This window comes from Homalodisca vitripennis, chromosome 5 (assembly GCF_021130785.1).
Source record: "Homalodisca vitripennis isolate AUS2020 chromosome 5, UT_GWSS_2.1, whole genome shotgun sequence".
In the NCBI taxonomy this organism is placed as follows: domain Eukaryota; kingdom Metazoa; phylum Arthropoda; class Insecta; order Hemiptera; family Cicadellidae; genus Homalodisca; species Homalodisca vitripennis.
In genome coordinates this window covers 40,397,288-40,422,830 of record NC_060211.1, presented here as the reverse complement: position 1 = coordinate 40,422,830, position 25,543 = coordinate 40,397,288, and the positions used below count along the sequence as shown (strand labels likewise).

At 34.0% G+C, this 25,543-nt stretch overlaps 1 protein-coding gene across 2 annotated transcripts in view; it reads right to left on the bottom strand.

Moving 5' to 3' along the window:
* The window catches only part of LOC124362047 (zinc finger protein 628-like), a 92,944-nt gene extending 72,760 nt beyond the window's left edge, over positions 1–20,184 (bottom strand). For both annotated transcript variants that reach the window (XM_046816202.1, XM_046816203.1), the window contains exon 1: positions 19,937–20,184. The gene's annotated coding sequence lies outside the window, so the exon portion shown is untranslated. The remainder of the gene's footprint in view (positions 1–19,936) is intronic.
* Between the last annotated feature and the right edge of the window lie 5,359 nt (positions 20,185–25,543).

The window sequence follows — 25,543 nt, the reverse complement described above, 5'->3', positions numbered from 1 at the left end:
GAACTTTAAACTCCGCTGTTACAGAACCATGTAACTCATTTGTCACAGAGGTAAATCTCGCATTACATATTTAATGGAGTGGTTACATAAAAAAGTCAGATTGTTCTTTCCCTCTCATGAACAAATCAAAACAACAATATGAATTCTTAACTACAGCGCATTTCGATGTACTTTGTGTTATGAAAATATAATAACATGATAATTTAATTTAATGTCATGTTAATTTGAACTACAGATTTAGAAACTGATCTTTTATGAACTTGTATTTTACTAGATATTATTAAAAATAAGATTATTGAAAAACTTGTTATTACATCGAAAGAAATTACATTTACTGTAATATCTCAAAATCATGTTAATTTTGATTTTGATTCGTTTATTGGAATTTGGTGGATCATCATTCATTTGCGATAGAAGGAGATAAAAAAAAAAAAAAAAACATTCAAGTACAATCACTACTGATTCTAGTCAGAGATGGTTCAAACATGGGAAAGGGGTGTGCCAATGTGGAGCAAATCCCATGCCTTCAGATCTAAGTATACACTTCAACTAACTGGAAACTAAATGTACTGAAGCAGAGAAGCCTAATAAATTATTCCTTTTAGAAATGAGTTATATTATAGGCGGTGATTATATTTGGTGAAATAATTCAATAATTAGATTTCTGCATCTGTAAGTTTTGTGAAGTGATAATGCACTGAAATTGCACAAATTGATAACACCCTTGCTAGTGTACTCTAACCCTTAAGCTCTAACTAATGTATCTTAATCTTTGACCTCTGACTACTGTATCTTTATCCCTGACTTTTGTCTTTTAACCCTTAATTCTGATTACTGTGCTCTTCCCCCCGAGCTTTGACTATTGTAATCTAAACCCCTGAATTCTGATTACTGTACCATAATCCTTGAACTCTGACTACTCAACCCAAATCCTTGAACTCTGACTATTGTACCCTAATCCTTAAACTCCGACTACTGTACCTTAATCATTGAACTCCGACTACTGTACCTTAATCCTTGAACTCTGACTATTGTACCCTAAACCTTGAACTCTGACTACTGTACCTTAATCCTTGAACTCTTACTACTGTACCTTAATCCTTGAACTCTGACTACTCAACCCAAATCCTTGAACTCTGACTATTGTACCCTAATCCTTAAACTCCGACTACTGTACCTTAATCATTGAACTCCGACTACTGTACCTTAATCCTTGAACTCTGACTATTGTACCCTAAACCTTGAACTCTGACTACTCTATCTTAATCCTTGAACTCTGACTACTGTACCCTAATCCTTGAAATCTGACTACTATAATCTAATGCCTGACTACATACCTCACTACATACCTGTACATTCCTCATTAGCATATATGAGTAGACAAACCCTTCCTACTCTTGGTGCGAAGATAAGTCTATTGCAATGTAAAGTAATGAGACTGAGACAATGAACAATAGTGGTATATGACTGACTCATTGTTGATAAGGAATATACTGATAACATTTTATACTTATGCTGCAGTAGTGTATCCACTTGGAATGGATGAATTTGTGAATCCGACTAAAAAAAATTCTCTGAAATAGTATTCAAAAGTGAGTTAAAATGTTTTGGTGTGGATATTTGTACTCCTTATGCCATCAATTTTATCTTACATAAGAATAAGAATAATTTATTGCTGTTATAACATGTTTATATGCATGGCATTGCCACAGAATCTGCAGTATGAAATACCCCCAAAATAAAGGAGAGTCAAGTAATCATTTTGAAATTAAGGTCCCTAATGTGTTGTTCTCATGCCATCTAGGCACCATATTTATCCCTTGAGAATTGCGCATAATTTATTCTCACCTAAACGATGGCGTGATGTACTTAAGACCTCAACAGGATAACAGACCACTACATATAGAGGCTTATATTTTAATATTACAAGTAATATATATTTTAGAATGACCAGTATTTAGAAAATATAGCTTTTAGTAAGGCTTAGAATGGCACATGAATATAAGTATTGAACTAGGAACAGATTTAATGTAAAAGGTCTAGTCATTGTCGATACAGCACACAATAAACAGTTTAATTGAACAATTGAAACTTTACATTAATCTGCTGCCTCATAGTATAAGATGATTAAACAGTTCCAAATGTAATAAAACATTACTAATTAATTACCTGCTGAAATTATGTGTTTATAACGATGTAGAATTCATTAAGGTTAATTTTTAAACTTAAATAGTTTATAACATTAAAATATATAAGCCTTTATGAATAATGGCTTTCTATGAGTTCTAAAATTAACATTATTTAAGGTCTTATTAAATTAGCTAAAAAATAAATATCATTCTTAGTGCTCTTTTCTGTAACACAAAGGGGTTTTTTTTATTGATTACTCTTGCTCTTAACCTTATTTTATACTTTTTGAATGCTCTTGTAAATTTGTTTAGACTTTCAAATGTTTAATCAAGTGTAACTATAAGATTTTTAATATGTTTTAAATGTTTCCCTGCAACTTTAAATTGTATTCTTTTTTAATTTGGTGTAAAATTTATTGGAACTAAAATATTATTGAAATTGTAGCTAAAATATTATGCATTTTTACAATGGTTTCAATCCATTTAAGCACTGAAATATCAGGATAAATAGTACTAATAATCTGGCACATTTCGACCTTCAAAAGTAGAAATTACTAAGTTACAGTCTTTAGAAGGTCACCTATTCTATAGGTGAGAATAGATTATGTGTAACTCTCAAGGGATACATATGGAAAACAGAGAGCATGAAAGTAATACATTAGGGACCTTAATTTCGAAATGATTTCCTTACCCTCATTTATTTTGAGGTTATTTCATACCAGAGATTCTCTGATTAGCTTCCTTTATGGTTTTTAGACCTTCCACTGGCTTTAATTGATTATCAGCTATAATCAAACTTGATAATCAGGTTCGTCAATCAGTCAATACACAAGCGGTTCTGTACAACGTTAAACTGCAGTTACTCGCTGTACCCTACTACTGCACTAACGATTGATGATCCTTCCTAATGATCAGTCAATTTTGGATTGCAACAAGACGACACAGGTCACTTATTCATTCTACACATCATACTTAATGTCTCATATTTGTCCATGATTTGGGATCCATGACTTCATATCCAAATAATTATTTATTGCACGTCAAGCTTGTACAAATTGTTACAGACATTGTTCGCAAATTGCTGCATTGTTATAATATCTTGTATTTTAAGACACAGTATAACTCATTGTGAACAACTATGATGGATGTGGTTTATAATGTCTAGCTGTGCTTTTTTTAGTCATAGAATTATGGGAGGTGTCTCATTTAAAGATCTATCTAACAAGCATCAAAACACTTTTTTTAGATTTTTAATACTTTTTTATTTGTTTTACCTGCAAAAATTCTCAATTATTTAGTACTTCATCATCAAGGTCATTTCATTATTACTGGCTCTTAAAGGACAAAGTAAAAATCAACCTAACATTATGATCGATCAGACCTCCATATGATTTAAATTTTGATTATGAATTGGATTTGAGAATTAATTCAAATAACGGAATCATGTGTAATAAAAAATAAAAAACAGCAATTGAAAAACAAATAATAGTGTACTAAAACTAATAATGTTTTTCTTCCTTAACTGTAGCTGGATAATATTTTAAGGCAAATTTAAAATCCTTTTTTTCTAATTCTGAAAAGGAGTGAAAATATTCGCCATGTTTGCTTAAGGAATGTGCTGAATGACAGAATGTCAACCAAGCAGAGTAGGTCTGATGCAACAGACTCTGTAACTGATAAGTCAGGTTGTAGCAGATAACACTTCTACTTGTATTGTGTCAGTGGCCATTTCTGCACAATATTCCACAGGCCCATCTGCAACCCTGTTCTGACACTCAGAGGGTTTCAGTGAGGTACATTACTTGGCAACCCTAATAAAAAGCCAAGAAAGAATTGTATTAATATAAAATTTTAACTATATTTGGAATTAACATTTCAAATCAAATTTTGATACAGTTTTAATCGAATCCTGACCAGGTTAAACAAAAAAAACTTGTTTTAAAGTCTGATTAATATGGATCAAGTCTGCGAATTTTGATCATCTGACATCAATTTGAATAAGACCAGATCCAACTTTTTTCATGGTAGTTGACTGTAAAGCTTCACTGCATTAATTACCATCCTTACTCACTCCGCAATAAATATACACGAGTATTATAAGTTTATTGCTGATTTTTTAATTCAGTTAATGTAATTTATGAAGTTTAATGGACGTAATTAAGAAGTATGATCTAATTATGATAAACTACTTCAGGGCTGCCCAACCTACGGCCCGCGGGCCGAATCCGGCCCTCGAGTCAGTTTTATGTGGCCCGCCTTGTTGCCAAAACAACCAAATTTGTTTACAAGCATTTGAAATATTAAATAAATACGAATTTTGAGAACCAAGCAGTCCAGCCGATTTCACGTAGAACGAGCCGTATTCATTTGGTGGAGTATGAGTGTTGAAAGAAGTAAAGTAGTTGCAGACAGATTTCACTGACTACGGTGGTGGCTGCCGGCTGGCGAATAGAGCGCGCGTAAAGCACGGCACAGCGCGCGGTGCGGCGACATAGCCCCTACCCAACTCAAGGTCACCACTCGCCACGTAATTTGTATGTCCTAGTATCCTAGTAGGATTAATTAAAATTAATGTATTCAATTTATTGGTGACTTTTTTATTGTTCCCTCAGAATTAGAGCAAACATCCAAAAGCCTGGGTTTATATTTATTTCTAATAGAAGAACCTAAAAACATAATATATTATAAACCTTTACCTAACAACTAATAAATAATAAGAAATAACAGTAATCAGGAAACAGGGGCCAAATAACCTTAAAACTCATATTTTGCACAAGATTTCTGGAACAAAACCCCGGGCAATACGTTTGGTTTGGGGTTCCAAATCCCCTGGGATGTTGGCCCGCCTGGCCATAAAGGCTTTACAATGTGGCCCTTGGGTAAAAAAGGTTGGGCACCCCTGAACTACTTCATTATCTTTATGAGTTACATCTTTATGCAGGAGTATGCATTTTGAAAATGGAGGAATATTTTTATTACATAACAATTGTTTCCAACAGGAATCTTGTTATTGCTTGTTATTACAAGCAGTTTAAAATGGTAAACTACTTGGTTTTAGTGTTTCTGAAAACTTAGTTAATTTAATAATTAATAGTATATAATTTAATGGAAATTTTTCTGTAGAATTGTAACAGATCTCAATTTAAAAATGTCAAGCTAAGGAATAGATTTTAGAAAGTATTTATCAAATAAATAGTAAACAGTAGGAATCAATTGTAAATTTTAAAAGCAATATTCTATGCAGCAAAAACAATATTAATAACTAGTTGAATGATTTCACAATGCAAAGTCTGTTAAGTTGAATGAATCCTGCGAATCACAGTTACTACTGCGAATCATTTTACTTCACCACGAGTTCCCATGATCAAGAAAAGCACAAAAGCATCAGTTATAACTACTGCTGTTCTATGTCTCGTGATTAGTACCATTCTCGCTAGCTTGTGTAGTGTTAGTCATTAGCTTTGTGTGCAACTACAACTACATACTTCAACTTGCAAAGTTTTTATAACACCTGCACTTCACATATTTTAAGATTTTGTCAGAACTCAAAGAAACGTCCTAATTAACTGAACTGAAAATAAATTTTCAAATAAATCAACAATCCTATTTTAATTTTACTGAAAAAGAAAACATGCAATTAAACATATGTGAACCCAGTGATGTTTAGAAAACAAGACTTTTTCTAAAATAATAACAGGAAGATGTTGGACTTTGAATTGCATACAGGGCATGATAAAAATTACTAGACTCAATATTAATGATGTGGTTTAGTATGTAACAGTTGAAAAAAACCACACGTGATTTCACATTATAAAAATGCAATGATAGTAAATTTTATAACTCTGGGAGAGTTAATCTACATGTGACATCGTCGATATCAATAAAGGAGTTAATAGTGGTCAAATTCTAGAAATGAGGTGTAAGAAATGTAATCTACCAGGGAGCATTGCAGTGTGGGATACCTCCAATGATAGCAGGAGATTTCGGAACACTGTTCTGCCATGCTCCGCCTTGAATCCAGCCCTGGAGGTAATAAATATTTTATACAAACTACTTTGGCTCTTAAAGTATTTGTGAGACTGTGCATGGAGCAGTTTATTTTCCTACAGTCTGTACAAGGGCTTATCTACCTAACAATTTTCCAATCTATCTTACCTAGTTAGTAGGGGCTGGCTAATACATTGGTCCTAGTTATAGCTTTATCAACTTGAGCTGATGCAGATTGTTGAGATAGAGTTGTAGCTTGCCTGATTTTCCCTCTGGATTGTCCTTCTCTTTCATTAGTCGGTCTTGTTATAGATGAGAGAAAACAATCAGTACTTTCCCTGCGACTGAATTCGGATCCTTACCGCTAGGTATTGTTGTGTGCTCTCAAATTCACTCTCAGCTCATTCCCTCCATGCTTATATAGTTCCAATGGAATTTGACTAACCAAACTGCCACAGCTATGAGCTTTTGATAATAAGGTTAGCCTGGTTTGCTTATCTACAAAAAGCATGTTCTAGCTGGGGTTAATGAAGATATTTGAGCTCACGAAAGTACAAAGAGGTTGTGTGTTTTGATGTGAACGAGGAGGCATTTACTGTTCAGGAAGATCTTCAATTTCTTAAAATTTTCCTTTGGTGTAATGTTGATATGATCCAGAACGTTCAATAAATTGCTTGTTGTCGGGTACTCATGAGCTGGCAATTCAGACCATGTCAGTTAGTACAGATATTTTTTATTTGTTGTCATTCAATGGAGCAAACTCCAAATGTCTTGCAAATATCATCTGTATTGACATTACCTGAGTTGAGATCTGTATACAAGGATCCTTGTTATGCTAATGGTTGTCTGTTGATGAGTTAATGTTTTCCATCAGTCTAAAGAGTGAATTCTCTTGCTCCTCAAATAATGTGTAACTATGCAAGAAAAATGCAAGCAGAACATTGACAGAAGTAATGAATAGTGTGGCCCATACATGGAGAAATTTCACTTACATCTGTTATTAACAGTATTCAATTCCATTTGCCATCATACCTTGGTACCACAGTTGATGACAATCTCTCTTGGAACTCACAACATTTACGATCTCTGTAGTAGGCTTAACTCTGGTATCTATGGCCTTAAGGAGTAAAAAAGCTCTTGTAACAATATTACTGCCAGGACAGCATATTTATCTCTTTTCGAATCTCATATGAGGTATGGAGTATTAGTATGGACAACTCTTTATCAAGAAAAAACGAAGTACACTAGTCCTACAAAAAAGGGCAAATCGAACACTAGCGGGAGTGACTCCTCTAGACTCATGCCTTCAAACCTTTAGAGAACTCTAGATTTTGATAGCTGTCTCACTTCACATCTACAAAGCCACCTGCTTCACAACAGGCTCAGAAACCTGACCACCTAGGTGAAAGCACAGTTATTACACTAGAAATGCTTATGACTATGCCTTACCTACACTATGCCACCACTTGACCCTGTTTGAAATGAAACCTACCTATATAGGAAGAAAACTAAATAATAAACTCCCAGATGACCTGAAGAGATGCAGAGAAGACAAGTCTTTTTATACTTTAGAAGAATTTTTTAATGCCTGACTTTTTTCATGACACCATTACTGTACTCAATGTTCATGTAAATTAAGAATTTGATTGATTGATAAGGGATCAAAACTGATTTTGTAAAATCTATAATTGGTTAATATTAATAATTATCTTCATTACTATTAGCTACATTAATATTTATACTTTGGGTGCTTTAATTAATTGAACTGCAACTTAGTTCAAATATCTATAAATTAAAAAGTATAGTTACATTTATTGGAATCCTTCTAACAAATGCGCTTTAAAAAATGTGCAAAAATTAAATGTAAAAAACTAAATCACACCTGTACTAGTGATGTGTATGAACGATTAAAATATAGTACTTAGTCAACTAATCAAAACCGCAGACTAAGTTGACTAACAAGAAATTATTCGTTGACAATGGCTACCTTTTCTAAATAGAACAAAACAATATGGGCAGTTGAATGACATACTGTGCACATTTAATCAACAACATCCAAAATGAGCAAGTTAAGAATTTCTTCCTCTTTGTCATCGTCACTGTGTCACTGTGTTAATCGGTGGCGTTTATAAGATTAATTAGTTTAAAAATACATTTACTTTTTTAAGCTAATTGAAAGTTTTGGAAATTTGTTAAGAATAATAATACATAAAGACATTAATAATATAATCCTAATAAGTTAATTTATTTATTTTAGTTGAAAAATTAAATTATTAAATTAACTTTTGGTTGTAACCCTTTTTTTTTTATTAAAACCTAAGTCATTACAATACATTTCTGTTTTTATTTACAAAATTTAAAAAAAATCTACTGAGCTGATACAAGAGATAATAGAAATTTTACTTTAGTTTAATTTAGACTAATAATAGTTAACTAATTAGAAATAAGAAACTAAGCAGGTACAGGACAAAACTTAATCACTTTTAGAATTTTAAGTCAAACTAGTTTTGACTTATATTAATAAAGAAATTAACCGATTAACTATTTGCCAGTTAAATTAGTCTATAGTACACATCTAACCCATGCACTTTTAAACAAACTGCACTACTGCTTGAGAAAAAAATTCCAATTTCTCTAAAAAGCTTTCTTGACCTGAACTATAATATTGACCACTGTCTCCTATCATACCAATAATTAATTGACTTGTGTCTTATCAGAGTATTCTGATAAGTAATCTTCAAGGTCATGATCACAACTGCAGATTTTGACTCACAATAAAATATTATGTAAGAAGGCTGGTTTAAAAAAGAGGAGAAAAATCTTCAACTTTTAATTTATATAATTAACTTGTATGATTCATCATTTAATTTTGAAAGATTCTTGGTAAGAATATTTAAATGGTAACTTAATATCGTAAGTTTACAATTATCAAACTGAAAAACTCAATGTAGCTTGTTGGAATGTGGAAATAAATTGAGTAACTACTTAGGGAATAATAAGGTACCGTAATTAAACTATACAACAATAAGAAAAAGGAATTTTTATTTTTGGGCAGTTTCTGATAAAATTTACTTTGCTACAACAAAACATTACGTTTGTGAAAGAGAAATATAGAAAGGAAGTCCAATATTATCAGATTACGGTGAAATTTCAAAATCCTGGAATACCCACTAGAATATTCACGAATTTTAACACTTTAAAAATTAATTGTCCCTACACTAGCCAAATTATACCCCCGGAATTTTTACAATATTATCTGATTATGATGCAATTTAAGGGCTAAAGTATATTTATTTGTGGAATAAAGGAATTAAATTTCAAAATTTTTGAACACCTACTGGAAAATTAAAAATTTTTAAATATCTTTGAAAATAAATATACTTACCAAATTATACCCTCTGAATTTGAATTCTATATAAAAAATTTCACAAGTTATCTAGAGCCGATGATTTTTAAATTTAGAAAACAATCGTAAATTAAAACTTATCTTCAATTTTTAATGAATATGGATTTGACATCATCAAAGGATGCACAAGAAACTTGCTTTATACTTCAGGCAATAACAAATATAATTTTTGTTTTACATTCATATTTTAAGAGTGTGGTCAGCGAATGTTGGGCCTAATGTCAAGTTGGCACTGTGCGGGAGTCGAGAAGTGCCAACAGCAGACGTTACAGCAACACCTGGCCTGCAATATTCTTACAATTGCTTGGAGGAGTTACGTTACTTACAGGCAGCTTCAAGTGATACACTTCAAGAGCACGGTCAGCCTGTTCAGCTGAAGAAAATATTTGTAAGAGAAAAGTCTCAAAATCATCTTCTGAAAGGCATCGCACTGGTGAGCAAGAACTCTCAAGCAAATTGTGCACTTTGCTAGTACCTTCCTCAATCAATTTCTCTAGCAAAATTTGAATAAATTTTACTAAGATTATATGTCAGTAGAAGATCCTGGAGAAATTGACGGTAGATTTGAGAATAAAAAGTGAAGAACTTGATATTTTAACAATAGTTCAATAGTTGTTGAGCTAAATAGTTATAGATCTCTACAAAAATTGTAACATTGGCAGTTAATACAATTTATTTGGAAGGTCAAGCCAAAATCAATATATAAATGCTGTTTATATGAGCAAAATGGAGTATTACTGTATGAGAACAAACCTAAAAAACTATTTTTGTCCACACCTCTATGCTTGTTTTGAAATTAGGAAATGATATCGCCAAACATGTACTTCTCTATACAAGTTTTTTTTAACAAAGTGGAGTGCCACAAGTGTATGCAATTAGTCCAGCATTTTCCATTCTATAATGATTCTAAAATACGACTGAACACTGAGGTGTTTATTAATTTAAAGATGATGGATATAGTCAAGGTACATTAGGTACCACCTGAAATAGAACATTTCAAGGTACAACATTATAAGAGGTGATATTATTCTGACGCCTGGAGATTTACAAGAGCTAGAAGCAAATTTTGTATGAGGATTCTTAAAATCATCTTTTGAAAGACATCAGATTGGTGGATAAGAGCTCTCAAGCAGATTGGGTGCTCCGCTAGTACCTTTCTCAATCAGTTCCTCCAGTAAAATAAATTTAAATTATTCGTATTCCAGTGAGATGTTAAAATCAGATACAGTAAATTACTGTATCGTTTAGTTGATCTTTGAATACGAGTTTATAAAAAGTTGCATAATTTACATCAATATATATTCTCCAAGATACTGAACTTTACAAAATGTGATTTTCTTTTTCCAAATATGTTTACTACTACTTCAACTGTTTCATGCCTGTCACTGACTTGCATCATTGTGGATTTGGTTTCATAGTGATTTTGTCAATCTTTTAAGATGTTGATCACATTTAATATTATAGTATTTCACAAATATTGACAGACCGAACTAATACCACACCAAGAACCACCCTCTTGGGTGTACTTATTTATACACAAAGAGATCTTCATGTATTTTTTTTAACTGGCTTCTCCTTCAAATATTTTTGCAGAATAATTTCAATACATTTTTATGAACTCCCAGATTTTAACGTTGCCATAATAATATTAAATTATGCAGAAATGTATGTAACATTTACTGAAGAATGTAATCAATTTAAGTTTAATGTGTTCTTTAGAGTTGTTCTCATCCACATTAATATTTTGATTAGAAATCCAAGTTTTGGTTTGTAAAGGGACAAGAGAGAGATGTTGTTTCGGATTAAAAGCTGGTAAAATCCTGGGAAATTGGTGATAAATCACAAATTATTTAAACTTTTTATTATTTTAACCGGTTCAACATTTTGGGTGAGGGTGGGATATTAAAAGTATTTTACAAAATAATTTCTTGTAATGTAATCACAATACACGCCTTAGTTGGTCAAATTAGAATTGTAATTTTTTAAATTTCATCTTGTATTGGAAATGCAACATCTTTTGTCCTTATATCAATGAACAGAGAAGAAGAACCAGTCTAGTGAATTCATCAAATGGAATATATCCAATTTTAACATTATATCATTATGAATGAATTTATATTAATCCATCCCAATCACATGTCCCGAAGAAGGTTGTGTGGAGACATTAAGATGTAGGAACCTAGGATCTACAGGATCCAAGCGTAGATCATGAAGAACCAGAGGTGAAAGTCTGGGTTTTACAGTAAGCAAAGGTAATAAAATGATCATTAGCTCTCTGAGTGTGAAGATTATGACAATTTCAACTATTAATGGAATGTAAAATTCAAAGATCAAATTATACAAGAGATACAGAAAGTTAAAGGTTAAACTGTCTATTGCCAAGCTGTAAATTAGATTGTTTATTATCTACAATCGACTAGAAATGTGATAATGTACTTAATGACTGCAGATGCCTCTAGTTCATAGTATGTGGTAAAAATTGTTTTGCTCTGATGGAAAATGTATTCTTAAGATGTGATTAGTACTAGTTCTGCAGTTATGAAGAATTGGGATTTATCTAAAAGGTTCAGAATCAGTATGTGAAGCTGCTAATGTTGCTTTATGACGCTAAACCTGTTATTGATACCGTATCTAATGTTGTGGTAATCTCTTAAAATGTTGCACATGGTTGTTTATCTCCAGAAGAAGATTTAAAATTAGTTCAAACTACTGATGAATTATTTATTTTTAGTTTATCTTGAAACTGTTGATGATTACTGTATTCTTCAGATTCTCTAAGCTTAAAATCTCAAATACGTTGTGCATTGTGTATGTGAACAATACATTGTTCTCTTTGCTATTTAAAATCTTAACAGCAGTCCTAGTTCTTGTACATAGGCACTTATTCCATTGGCTTCTTGGGAGGTAGCCCCAACCTCCTCAATCTGCAGGGCAGTGGTGTAATTGCGAGGGATGAAGGGGATAGAACTTTCCCTGTTCTAAAATTTAAAAAATATTTGTACAATATCTTATCAACTTGTCTGAAATTCACCTGTTTTTGTTTATTAATTTAGGCATATCTAGTTAATACAAATTACAATTTTTCCATTCTCCCCCCCCCCAGGTGGGATGTGCCCTTCAGATTCATATCCCTCCTCCAAAAGCCATCCTAGCTACGCCACTGCAGCTGAAAGCTCAATTTCTATTCCTTCTCTATAGTATGTTGATTCAAAAGAAACTATTAAGTTCTGACCAACGATTGAAAAATAGTGCATCAATCACTTGATGAGCGCAAAGTCTTGATGATGTGCTTGTCTCTTCTGTGGTCAACTTCATTTGGTTCACCAACACTTTGTCTAGAGTCACAATTTATCCATGAGTCAAAGGCATTGCATTTTGCATCCACTCGAGATAGACAAACCTTTTGGTTCAGGCCAAGATTCACATCAATGTAGATGTTACTTTCAAGTCTGCAACTGTTGCCAAGTGTTTGGTGGTGCTGTAGAGACATTTTCATTTGATATCTTCAACTTAGACAATTGTACAATTTGATAATAGATTGCCATATGATTGCCATAGTGGTGGAATTGTTATTGGTTCCTGTAGAGGGAGGATTTTTCCGGACATTTGCCATCAATGAGTGGTACAACTTGATGAAACATAGTGTAACTGATTTTTTTGTATCACTGAACGATGGCAAACGTCCGGAACAATCCTGTTTCCTTCATAACTCCTTCCATCGCCAAAAACAAACTTCAAACAAAGAACTGTAGAGGTAGTTCCTATTCTTTGCCATAATGGAGGTTGTTATTGGTTAATACAATGCTTGTTGTTCTTGGTTACCAATGTAACACTATGGTGTGTTACAGCTCATGTGATTATTGCATGCAGTCTTTTACAAGAGAATTAAAAATAGTGATTACACTTCCGGGTTAAATGAAGAAGTTTCCTTAACCGTCCCCAGTGTAATCTTACAAGCGCATCCTCATGGACATGGTTTAACAAAGTCAATTGTGGTTCAGGGATTGGGGTACACTAATGTTGTTATGTAATCTAGAAGCATATAAATGAATTAGGGATTTTACAGCAATAAAAGAACAAGTTTGTTAACTGTCTCTTGTGTAATATTAAAAGTGCATCTAACGATGATGGTCTAACAAAGTCAGTTGTGGTTCAAGGATTGGGATGCTCGACACTGGATTGAAAGGTTGACATTCACGGCATAGCTGACAAAAAGACTATAATGTATGTGCAATATTCCACGTTTCAGCATTATGAGTGAAGAATCGTGTGTGAAAAGTCAAAGGTTACTTAATAAATGTTAGTTTCATCTAGATATCAGTGTTTTGATTTTAGGAAGGAGACAAAATTTAAATACGATAAAAACCATTGTTTTAGATAAAATGTTTGACAGAGTAAATCTATTAGTTTTGTTTTGCACATATTTTGCCAATAACAGTGTTTCAATAGATTTGTGGCGTAATTTGAAATGAAATTTCAGAAAGCACCATGGTAGAATTAGGAATACACAAAGTTTCCTGCCAGCCCTTTTAAGAGTCTTATTGGGACATTGGAAATAACTCTGTTCCACCAAAAACATGGCTAAATTTTCTGACAGTTTATTAACATGTGTTTGATATTTCGATTATTCAAATGAATTGTCTGTATTTTTATTTTTACAAAACATTATGCAGTTTAATATTTTACATTATTCTTTTTCTCTCAATGCTACTTTACATTTACCTCCCCTTCGCCCAATGTCTCGGAAGGCCATTTTTCCAAAAATCGAATATAGCTTTTAAACTGTTTCATATTGTAAAAAATCTCTTCAAACACCTTACTTGAAGAATTTTACAATAATTTGGATGTGCAGATGTTTATGAACAAGGATAAGGCTCTATTTTAGTATTACTACTTCGGGGCGGATTTAGCACATAAATTTGGAGGGGATCACTAATCAAGGGATGAAATATCCCCCATGGAAGGAAGAGGGTCCAGATGCCCTCATATAGAAAATGTAAATAAAATACACATATTAAAACAAATTTCTATGCATTTTGGAGTATGCAAGTTTACTTTTACAGAACTAAAACTAAAAAATTATTTATTTTAAAAATTATGTTTGAGGAGGCTCATGACACCCCCCCCCCCCAACACCTAAATCCGCCACTGTTTCTATTGATGTAAGAGTACAGTAAGTAAAAAGTATAGTACATTGAAAGGATTGTTAACAGTTTTAAGGCATACACTTGATAATTAAAATTTAAGTTCACATCAAAACCAACGTATCACCATGGTAATTTGCCAATTTTTATGTTGGTCTTTTCAATAATAGTTTAACTTGTGTACTAATATAGTTAGCCAAAGTTAAGTTTGTAAATACTTTTCTTTGTAAAAAAATTAGCCACTTCATTAACATCTCAACTTTTATGTTTTTTTTAACTCTAAGTGTGTTCCAATATCCATTCACCTATTCACTGATGTACTTTTTCTGTGAGTAATGGAAAGAATTGGTAGGCTTTTATCACGTAAAAAAGAGTTAAGAAGTAAAGAAGGACAACACATATTGGTTTTGTAGCTTTCTCTGTTTCTGATGTCTGTATTTACTTAGAGCTAGTTACAAGTCTGTGGTTTTCAATTCCTACAAAAAAATTCTTGTAACAGATCAATATCAGCAGGTAACAATTCTTTTGCTCTTCATTGAACTGTTTTATTTTTGTCAACAGCTTTTCAGGCTTTAACTTTTGTTCTATCCTCACTGTTTTACTACAGTCTACAAGTAACACCAAGGATAATTTTACAAATAAGTATAATTAAATTAAGTACAATAATAAATGTGGAACTTTTGATCTTTTTGCCTTTAAACTTAATTCAGATAAGGGATATCAGATTTTCCTATAGTAGTTGGCTTTCCTATGTTACCTGAATTCCGCACTAAACCCCTCAATTAAATGACATCCTTGTCATTACATTTAGCATTATTCCTTTAGTTTCCAAAGTGTTAGTTAATATTTAATATCATAGTGGTGGTTTGTTATTGGTTTTCATGATTGCTATTCATGTTCATAGTGATGGTTGCTATTGGTTAATGTAATAGTGGTAACTATTGATTACTATAGTAGTGTTAGCTATTACTATAGTAGTGGTTAAAATTAGTTTCCATGGTGATAATTGCTATTGGTTTACCGTACTACAGTGGTTAACATAGTGCTGGTTGCTACGGGTTACTATAGTGGTAGTTGTCATTTGTTACCATTGTGGTGGTTGGTATTGGATTTCATAGTGTTAGTTAATATTTATTACCATATAGTTGCTATTTATTTTCATAGTGATAGTTGTTCCTTGTTACCATAGTAATTGTTGCTCTTGGTTACCACAGTGATTGTATCTGTTGCTTACTATACTATTGGTTGATATTGATTACCTTAGTGATTGTTGCTATTGGTTACTACAGAGGTAGTTGTCATTTGTTACCATTGTGGTGGTTGATATTGGGTTTCATAGTGTTAGTTAATATTTATTGCTGTAGTGGTGGTTGTTATTAATTGCCATATGGTGGTTGTTGTTATTGATTTTCATAATTGCTATTCATTTTCATAGTGATAGCTGCTCTTCGTTGCCATAGTGATAATTGCTCTTGGTTGCTATAGTGATAATTGATCTTGGTTGCCATAGTGATAGTTGCTCTTGGTTGCTATAGTGATAGTTGCTCTTGGTTACCATAGTGATAGTTGCTCTTGGTTGCTATAGTGATAGTTGCTCTTGGTTGGTATAGCGATAGTTGCTATTGGGTACTCTATTAGTGGTAGCTATTGGTTACTATAGTAGTGGTTGACATTGTTTACCATTGTTGGTAGCGATAGTGATGTTATGTACCTCTTGGTTGCTATAGTAAGAGTTGCTCTTGGTTACCATAGTGATAATTGCTCTTGGTTGCTATAGTGATAGTTGCTCTTGGTTGACATATTGATAATTGCTCTTGGTTACTTTAGTGATAGTTGCTCTTTGCTACAACAGTGATTGTTGCTATTGGGTACTCTTTTAGTGGTAGCTATTGGTTACTATAGTAGTAGTTGACATTGTTTACCATGGTGATCAATACAATTAATTGGTTATTAAAATAGTGGTTGTCGTTAGTTACCATAGTGGTTGTTGCTATTAGTAACTACAGTGGTGATTGCTATTAGTTAACATAGTGCTGGTTGCTATTGGTTACTATAGTGGTAGGTGCTATTTTTACCATTGTGGAGGTTGTATTAATTGCCATATATTGGTGGTTGTTATCAATTTTCATAATTGCTATTCATTTCCATAGTGATAGTTGCTCTGGGTTACTATAGTGATTGTTGCTATTAGTTACTATAGTGGGGTAGCTATTGTTACTACTATGGAGTTTATATTGTTACTATTGTGGTGTTGCTATTGTTTACTACAATGGTTGTTTCTATTGGTTGTCATAGTGGTGGTTACTATTAATCAGCAACACCTGTTAAGAAATAATCACATTTAACCAGTAATTAAACTAAATTTCTTTCATTCATTTTTCACTGTAGGTACTCCATTTATCTTAATATAGGCCTATGTATTTAATTAAGTGTTTTGTCAAGAATTGGTAGGTACTAATTTTTTAGAGAAACGATTTTCTTATTATTACCTGAGTTCAAGGATGTTGCCAGCGAGAGGGTCCAAGGGGTCCAGACCCCCCAAATATTCAATTACTTTTTTATTAAATGGCTATTATTATTTAAATAATTCAGTATTACTTACATATACTGTTAAAAAATTCGTTCTCAACAAAGAAACGGGCCAAGAACTTTGTAAGGAAAAAGATGGGGCCTTCTTCTCTGTCTACTAAAAGAAAATATCAGTTGCTTGGACCCCCCTCCACCCAAATTTCTTCCTGGCTAGTTCTTGTCTGCTCTCTCCTGTTTATATGGTAGTCTCCATCATAACTCTTCTCTCTTATAATAGCCCTACCAATTGACTTATGTTATCTTGAGAAAAACTTTTCCTGCTTATGTTTACACTAGTGAAAATGCTCTTTACTTCAAAAATAAGAATGTATATGTACTACAAACCAAGGTGTTTACAAGGTGCAGTGCTTACACATTATAACACTGAAACTCAAATTTCTAATTACTCCAACATAACCTATGAGACTTATTATATCTTCATATATTTATCTGTACTACATTCCTTTTACTACATGTTTTTGTTTACTATTTATGTCTTGTTGTATTTATATCCAGGTAAAAAGTACTTAAATAGTTTGATTTGTACAATTATCACAGCTTTAAATCCATCACTTGTATATTCAATTCAATTGTGATTAAAACCACTGTGTTTGATTATAAACAATTACCAACATCCTATTAGTTCTATTTGATCAGTGACAGATTTAAAGGAGGGGGGATCATGGGTGTTATGACTCCCCCCCCCAATATTGCCAAATATTATTATGTACCTATGTTTAAATGTTGTTTTCTAAAAAGTAAAATTTTAAGACTAAAAAACTGTGTAAACATGTTTTAAGGCGTGTATATTTTTAAAATTCTCTATAGGTGCCCCTGGGGCCCTCCCTTACATGGGGGCATTCCAAACCCCTCAATTCCTTAGTAGTACCCCCTAATTATATGCTAAATCCACCCCTGTATTTGATTTTTAATGTTACAGATGATAAATAAGATTTTAAATTAAAATTGCAATATATTTATTAATAAAAAAGTATCTTTAAACATAACTTGGGATAATTTCTTAATTTATTTAGACAAATCTTGATGTAACTAATTTATTCTTTCCATAATACATTGTCTGATGGTGAAATTAATTTTAGATTCGAACATTGAGATTCTCTTAGAATCTGTAGAAAACTAAGCACATAAATAAAGGAATCGTAACAGTTATAGCAGCTTTTTAAGCCATCTAAATAACAAACAGGTGTAGAAAATTTAATACAAATACAATCAAATAAAAACAAAATAGAAGAGGCATTATAAGCACAATACTTATTTTAAAGACTGCTTGGAATTAAAATTATTTTTAAAACAAAAAAAATATTTCATCAAAGAATTGACACTTATATTTCAGAGATTTCGAAATATTAACAAAGTTACATTAAAGGTAAAATATAAAGAGATTATATTTGTTTATATTCTTTTGAATCAATCTTTTTTTCTGTAATTATATTTTGTAAATGCTTTGAGACTGTAAATAAGTAAACGCTAAAAGAATTGGTCAATATCTATAAACTATTTGTATAAACATCAAGTATTTCACACAGCATAAAATTAAGTGGTAAATGTAAACGTAGAAATTAACAAAGTTATCAATACTTCGTTTTAACTATGTAAAATAATGAATTTGGCGTACATGTCTTGGATCACATAATTAATAAATAAATTGGAGATGCATTGGTGTTATAAATTATAATTAGATGGATTAAAAAGGAACTTAAATAAAACTAGTTGTATATCGAAGTTATCAACGTAAAACAAAGATGCCAAACTGGCCCGTAATTTGATATTATAAGTAAATACGAGTAATACATTTTTCTATAACTTGATATAGTTTTGCTCGTAATTTTTTATTAAACGGAAGTGACGTTAATTCGTTTACTGGCGACTATTATAAAATAACTTATTTTTACGTGTTTTACTTATCAGTATTAAGAATTTATTTAATGTAATATTCATCTAAAAGTAACAACCAAAAGCGTAAAATCATTTTGAAACCAACGACAAATCAGCTGTAACGGAGAACAGGCGGGCGAATACAGAATAAATCGAGTTTTTCAAAACGATGTGGTAAACAATTGGATATAAAAGAGTAAATAGTTGATTTAGTTACTAAATAGATGAGTAAAATGTGACACTCGGTATAGAGAATGCAAATAGTTAAATAGAAGAAAAGAGAGTACAGGACGTGAGGTCCGCGCAAGCGATCGTTGGTTGACGTAGGCTGCTTATCATTAGCGGACCGATCAGCTGACTGGCACGCACGCACGCACCCGCACACGCACGCTGCCACTGCCATTGCAACACTCCCGACTCACCGTCACGGTGATGTGTTATTCCTCAAATCGCCGAGTCCGAAATAGACCCACGTCACGACGGGCCGGAATAGCTAGGCCGCGACATAACCAACAATTCGACAATCGATGGGAATTAATAGAGACCAGCCGCGCGTGACTCCTATGACGCGACATTTACAACAATCTGTCACGGGTTCGGTGTGAGATTTTCGCGTGGATATCGTATTCCGAGGCGCATATGATAAATAAATAAAGCGGAGTTCCGCCAAAGTCGTCCTGACCTTCCTCGTCACGGAACGTCGACCACCGACATCAAATCACCACACAAGTCACAGACACCAATACACACCAGTGGGTCGCTAACACAACACAGTAATAACATCAAATAGTGAAAGTCGGATTTACCTTGCTACATGAAAAGGAATAAGGCCTCCCGCATCTGAGAAAACGGAGGCTCGCCGGCCTGTTGTGACGCCGCCGGCCGACTGACTGACTGACAGCGGGCGGACCGAAGTCAAGCGAGCCACTGGGCACCGGCCGAACTCGCGGAAACACGACAGAAACCGCGCGGATGTTGTCCACTTCTGGCGGACACCCCGGGCAAACTCATCTGTCTCCCCCGACTGTACCGGGCTACCCGCGCGTAGAGGAGCTGGCTCAACACTGCACTTGACTCCGCAGTGCTCCGCGCGAGGAGGGGGGGCGGTGTGGTGGGGGGAGGGAGGGGCGCGCGTCGCTCCACTCGCTCTGCACTCCGACCAATATATTTTCCATTGCCCTGTCCGTTCCGTGCCCGTGTCCGCCGAAATCAAACAAGGCTAAGGACCTCTCGTGGCTCGCGGACTGCGTTATCATCTCACGCAAAAACTGCAACCGGTCCTCGGCTACGCACCGGACCGGTTTTTAATGGGAGGCGTTAATAGGTTTATATAAATACCTGCCGTAACTGTTCGCGAAGCGACCGGCAAACTTGGAGTCATAAATAACGATAATAAACCGGATGTACCACAAGGCCGCATACTTACAGCAGACAAATATACATTTTTGTTACTGACCATTTCAGTATATGTCCTTAATAAACTTTATACGACACATTTTAAACACATATATGCAATATAGTCACGCACCATAAAGTTGTACATGAAGTAATTCATAGGATAAACTATTTCAATATATTATGTAGCAATGTTAACAGTCTCCTGAAGTATGAACTAATATTTTTAAACGTTCATTATAAGGGGGATATTCTTAGGAGGTTTTGCGGTCTTTAATTATGTCGCATAGTAGTGCTGAAAATTTTAAATGCCCATAAATTGTTCTTCTAATTAGCCTCCAGACTTTCATCCATAAAACTGACTCACTCTGGCCAATTATAAATACTACAGGAGTTATATACTGTGTCTTAAAGGCCATAAATATATTGAGAGACATTTGTCTTATTTATTGAATGGTTCATTAATTAATTATTGCCAACCACAATGAACCATAAGAGTACGGTTTTTACTTCCATGGTGATGACATACGTGGAATTTTCATTAATTAAAACGTAGCAATTTACTTAAGAAAATAATGAGGTGATAAAACATACAGTTCATATTTAACGTTTTATTCCAGAAATGTTTTCATGAATACAAAAATTAAAGACTCTTAAAGTTGTTGTAAATATTTACAACTAATTACCATAAACCTAAGTATAACATTTTTCATAATATACGAGTCAAGAGAGCAGATGAAAAACAGAAAACCCTCTTCAACTTTAACATTAAAAAATATGACGGCGCAAAACGTGATATGACTACCCTGGAGTGTTGGGGTTGCGTTCTGCCCCTGCTTATGGTGGCTGCACGGACAATCCCTCTTGGTTCAGTTGTATTAGTCATTCCTGCTAATTTATCAGTCATAAAAAAGTTACTTGATATAAGGGCAATACAAGGTACAGAGAGATCCAATTGTTTAAAAGCGAAGAGGGTTTGGGAAGTTCGGAGTTTTGTTGGCCGTTTTGTTCCTATAAAAACACTGGCAACAAACTAACTCACTCACTTCTAGTGTTGGGCACAAGAGAGCAATAAATCGGTTTATTCTCTTAGATAACGGTTCTTAACTCGGTTCATAACGGTTCTTTTTCAGAATAACAATAAATAAATATAAATCCGGATATCTAAACAGGTTCTAGAGTGGTTTTGTATAGTGTGTTACACATATATTTTGCATAGACATGCAGTCTTAAGCTTCAAAAAGGATTTAGCTGAATTTGTGAAATATTTACAAGGATTTATTGTTATACTATAGCACTTTATTTATTTACAATGACTATATCGATTAAAGTACTTTGCCACATTGACCCAGGTGTTAAAATAATTTAAATAAAATCTAAACTATTAACATTTTGAAGTTGTTAATTTTCAACGAAAATAAAGGGTTAATCTATTAAAGGTATGTCATTAAAGATGACTGTATTTGGGACTAGAAAAATTCTCTTTTCCAATTCATTAGTAATTTAAATGTTTAGGAAACGTTATGTATTTGTTTTCTGAAAAACATAATTATATATAAGCGTATTGAATATTTTTGAAGATCCATGTGTTTGAAGAAAGGCTGGATACAAACTAGTTCTAATCTAACCAGGCATATAAAATAGTATAAAAGATTCACTAACTTACTGCTAGTTATTCATGGTTATTTATTTGGACATTTTGTTATTTGTTTGTATTGTTTTTGTATTTGTAATGAACGAAAATGTTTGAGGAGTAAAACATATTATACATCTTTATTACTAGAGGTTATTTTACAAAAAAAAACTTCCGAACTTATCCTTTCCGCTGGGAACTAAACATAGTTCAATTTGCAGTTCTGTTGTACGATCAGCTCTTCTGCCAGTCCACCCAAGGTCCCGGATATTCCAGCCAGGCTGTCTGGAGGTTCCCGGAACCGGCGGCATGTCCTTGGACATTAGACTCGCACGTTCTTCCGCAAGACCATCCTTCTCCCTCATGCCTTCGACCTGTCGGTAGGTTTGGAGGTATTTATTTTCTTCAAGACGGTTGGAATAATATTATATTTTAATCTATAGTAACTTGAAAGATACAACAGTGTTTAAGTGTGTAATTTATTCTTCTTAAATTGGAACGTGTCTAAAACATTTCCCAATTGGATAAACCCTAATTAGAAATTCTGCAAAACTATATTATAGAAGTGAAAGATCAATAACTTCACTTCTAACGTTTTTATAAGTAACGCTCTGATGAAATAGTAAAAAGTAATAATTGAAATAATAACAGGATTTTGGACTTTGCAAATGTGATATGTTACCAAAATAGACCGTACGTTTCGAGGATGGAATCCAGTCTTCGATACATGATGCATTATTTTTGTGACAATGAATGAGCAATAAATTGTCACAAATTCTAATTAATTTAATTTTAGGCCACTTTCCTAATTCTTATTATTTTTAAAGATACCTAATTCATTGTCAGTAAGAAACTTTAAATATAGTGTGTAGTGTTTTTATTAATTTACAATAAGTAGTGTTTTAGTCTGATCTCTTGTTATGAAACCAGCATTAGATCAATGATTCTGTTCGTACAAAAAAGTATCAAAGTTACAAGTGAGGCAAGAAAACCGATTAATCGTATCAGTGTTTATTCAATAAATACAACAATAATGACTTAATGAGCGTAGTTTTTGTGCTTATCCAATGTCGTGGCTCGATGAAGGTGGTTTTGCGTAGTTTGTAACTCGGGCCGAGCGTAAGGAAACCAAAGGTCAAGTCAGGTCGGGTCTGGCCTACAATCGCGGCCGTTTGGCGGCGGCGGGAGACCACACGGTACATCTATATAAGGGGACACCCCCGCGTGCGTTAAACGCACTGATGTCATGCCCCAGACATGTGACATTTCCAACCGCTGGCCAATTTTAGAACCGTTGCTTACAACATGTTAGATATGTAGGTTTTCATAATGTTTGAAATGTACAAATTACAACACATGGGAATATTATAAGGAATATATTAAAAAAAATAAACATGTATGTAATTAAATTGAAAATTACAAATTGCAGTGATAAAATGTTGTTCTGTAAACTATGTAAACTGTTTCAGACTTCAAGTGATCCATCTGTCTTTCCGCCTGAGCGATAAATTTTCATACAAAACATTCTATGCAAGGACGTAGCCAGCGAGGGTGTCCAAGGGGTCCGGACCCCCCAAAATGTTCAAATTTGTCAATAACTTTTTTTAGTAAGCAGTTATTATTATATCATTCAGTATTACTGACATGTACCGCTGAACGATCGTCCTCAACAAATAAACGGGGTAAGAACTTTTTAAGGAACAAAATGGGGCCTTATTCTCTGTCCACTACGCGAAAAATATCAGTTGTCTGGATACCCCGCATTTTTTCTTGGCTGCGTTCTTGGTTCTAAGCACTTGTAACTTGGTACATAGGGGAATCCTTCCTTCGGTCTGTTTGCTCGCCTGACCGTCTGAGCGATCGTTATTGTAGCAAGGTCCTAGAAACTTGAAACTTGGTCCATGGGTGCCTCTTGGCCCGAGGAAGAAATCTATTGTTTTTGGAGTAACACGTGCGTAATGTACTTTTTCTGTCGGGTCCGTATCAGTTTATTTCTGCTTGTTGCGTTTGAAATACAATGACACTTGAATTACCGAGAAAAATAAATGGTTCTAAGTAAGTAATTGATATCCTAGTACAGATAAATGCTGAAGGAATAATTGAGGCAACGTGATTGAATATGAGCTTAGAGAAGGCTTTTTAACTTGGAAGCCGTAAAAGCCAATGCGAAATAATTAAAGATTCACGATAAACTACATCGTAGAGTAGTGGTCGCTCAACAGCAGTAGTCTTTTTAATTACCATTTTGTCTTCCTGATTCGATATTGCTCAATCGATTACTACCTGTCGAACCCGGCAATTTTGGGAGACTGAACGTTTTCGGCGTGAAAAGGCTCCATAGGTAAGCTGATTTATCCCTTTTCTCTGTGCTATCCTAGACGTTAGAATAATTGATCACGTCTGGCGGAGGTCCCGAGCGACCGGAACTGGAGCAGGGAAGCTCGCAAGCCGCCGGAAGTAAGTAGGTTACGGGTGTAAAGTTGGGCGGGGGTGGTGATGGGGGGTGGCGGTGGTGGCCCATATAGAAACTAGGACTAGGCCAGATCAATAATGGCGTCCAGACGACCCCACTTCCACCCGCCGAGGCGAGACTCCCTCCCTCCCTGCCGCCCTCCCCGCCACAGTCGCGTCACTCCCTCCCCTGACACCCCTCCACCATCCCTGTACATGTATCTGGGTAATTATGACATCGCGCACCTGTCACTCATGACAAGTGTTGGAATCACACCCCAACGCCGCCACTGACAGGGTGGATATTTAGGTTAAACCCCCCCCCTCTTAACCCCCCTTGCAACCCCTCCCACCGGTTTTTACAGACTAACATATCGATCGCTAGCTGACCAACGTGCGGGGATTAGCAGTAGCCACTTACAGGAAATTGGAGATTTCAAATATTTTCAGGCGTTTATTTCAGTGTTACGTACCCACATCATCTCAGGGCATTTTGGACACTCAAAATTGTGAGTGTGGTCAAAACAACCTTTAGCAAGTGAAGTATATTACTGATGTATATGAGGAAGTGTTAATATGTGGCTGAAAGCAGTTAGAATGTGAGAAAATGTACCGTATGTAAAGTACTATAACTTAAAACACAATATAATTGCTGTCCAGTAAGCAGACACAGTAATAATGTATACCGATAAAGGAAAAGATAATTCAAAGTTGAAGTAGGATATTTATTTTTAATACTTAAGCTATATTTGATATTTGAAACTCGTTTCAATTTAAACATTTACAAAAATTAATAAAGTTACATATATTGAACATTATTAGTTATACCAATTTTATCTTATAAATAACATTGATTAGCAAATGTGTTGCTAAGCGCTAATCTTAAGTATGGTTGGACCAATTCGGTTAATACTTGTTGTAACCTATTCACTGA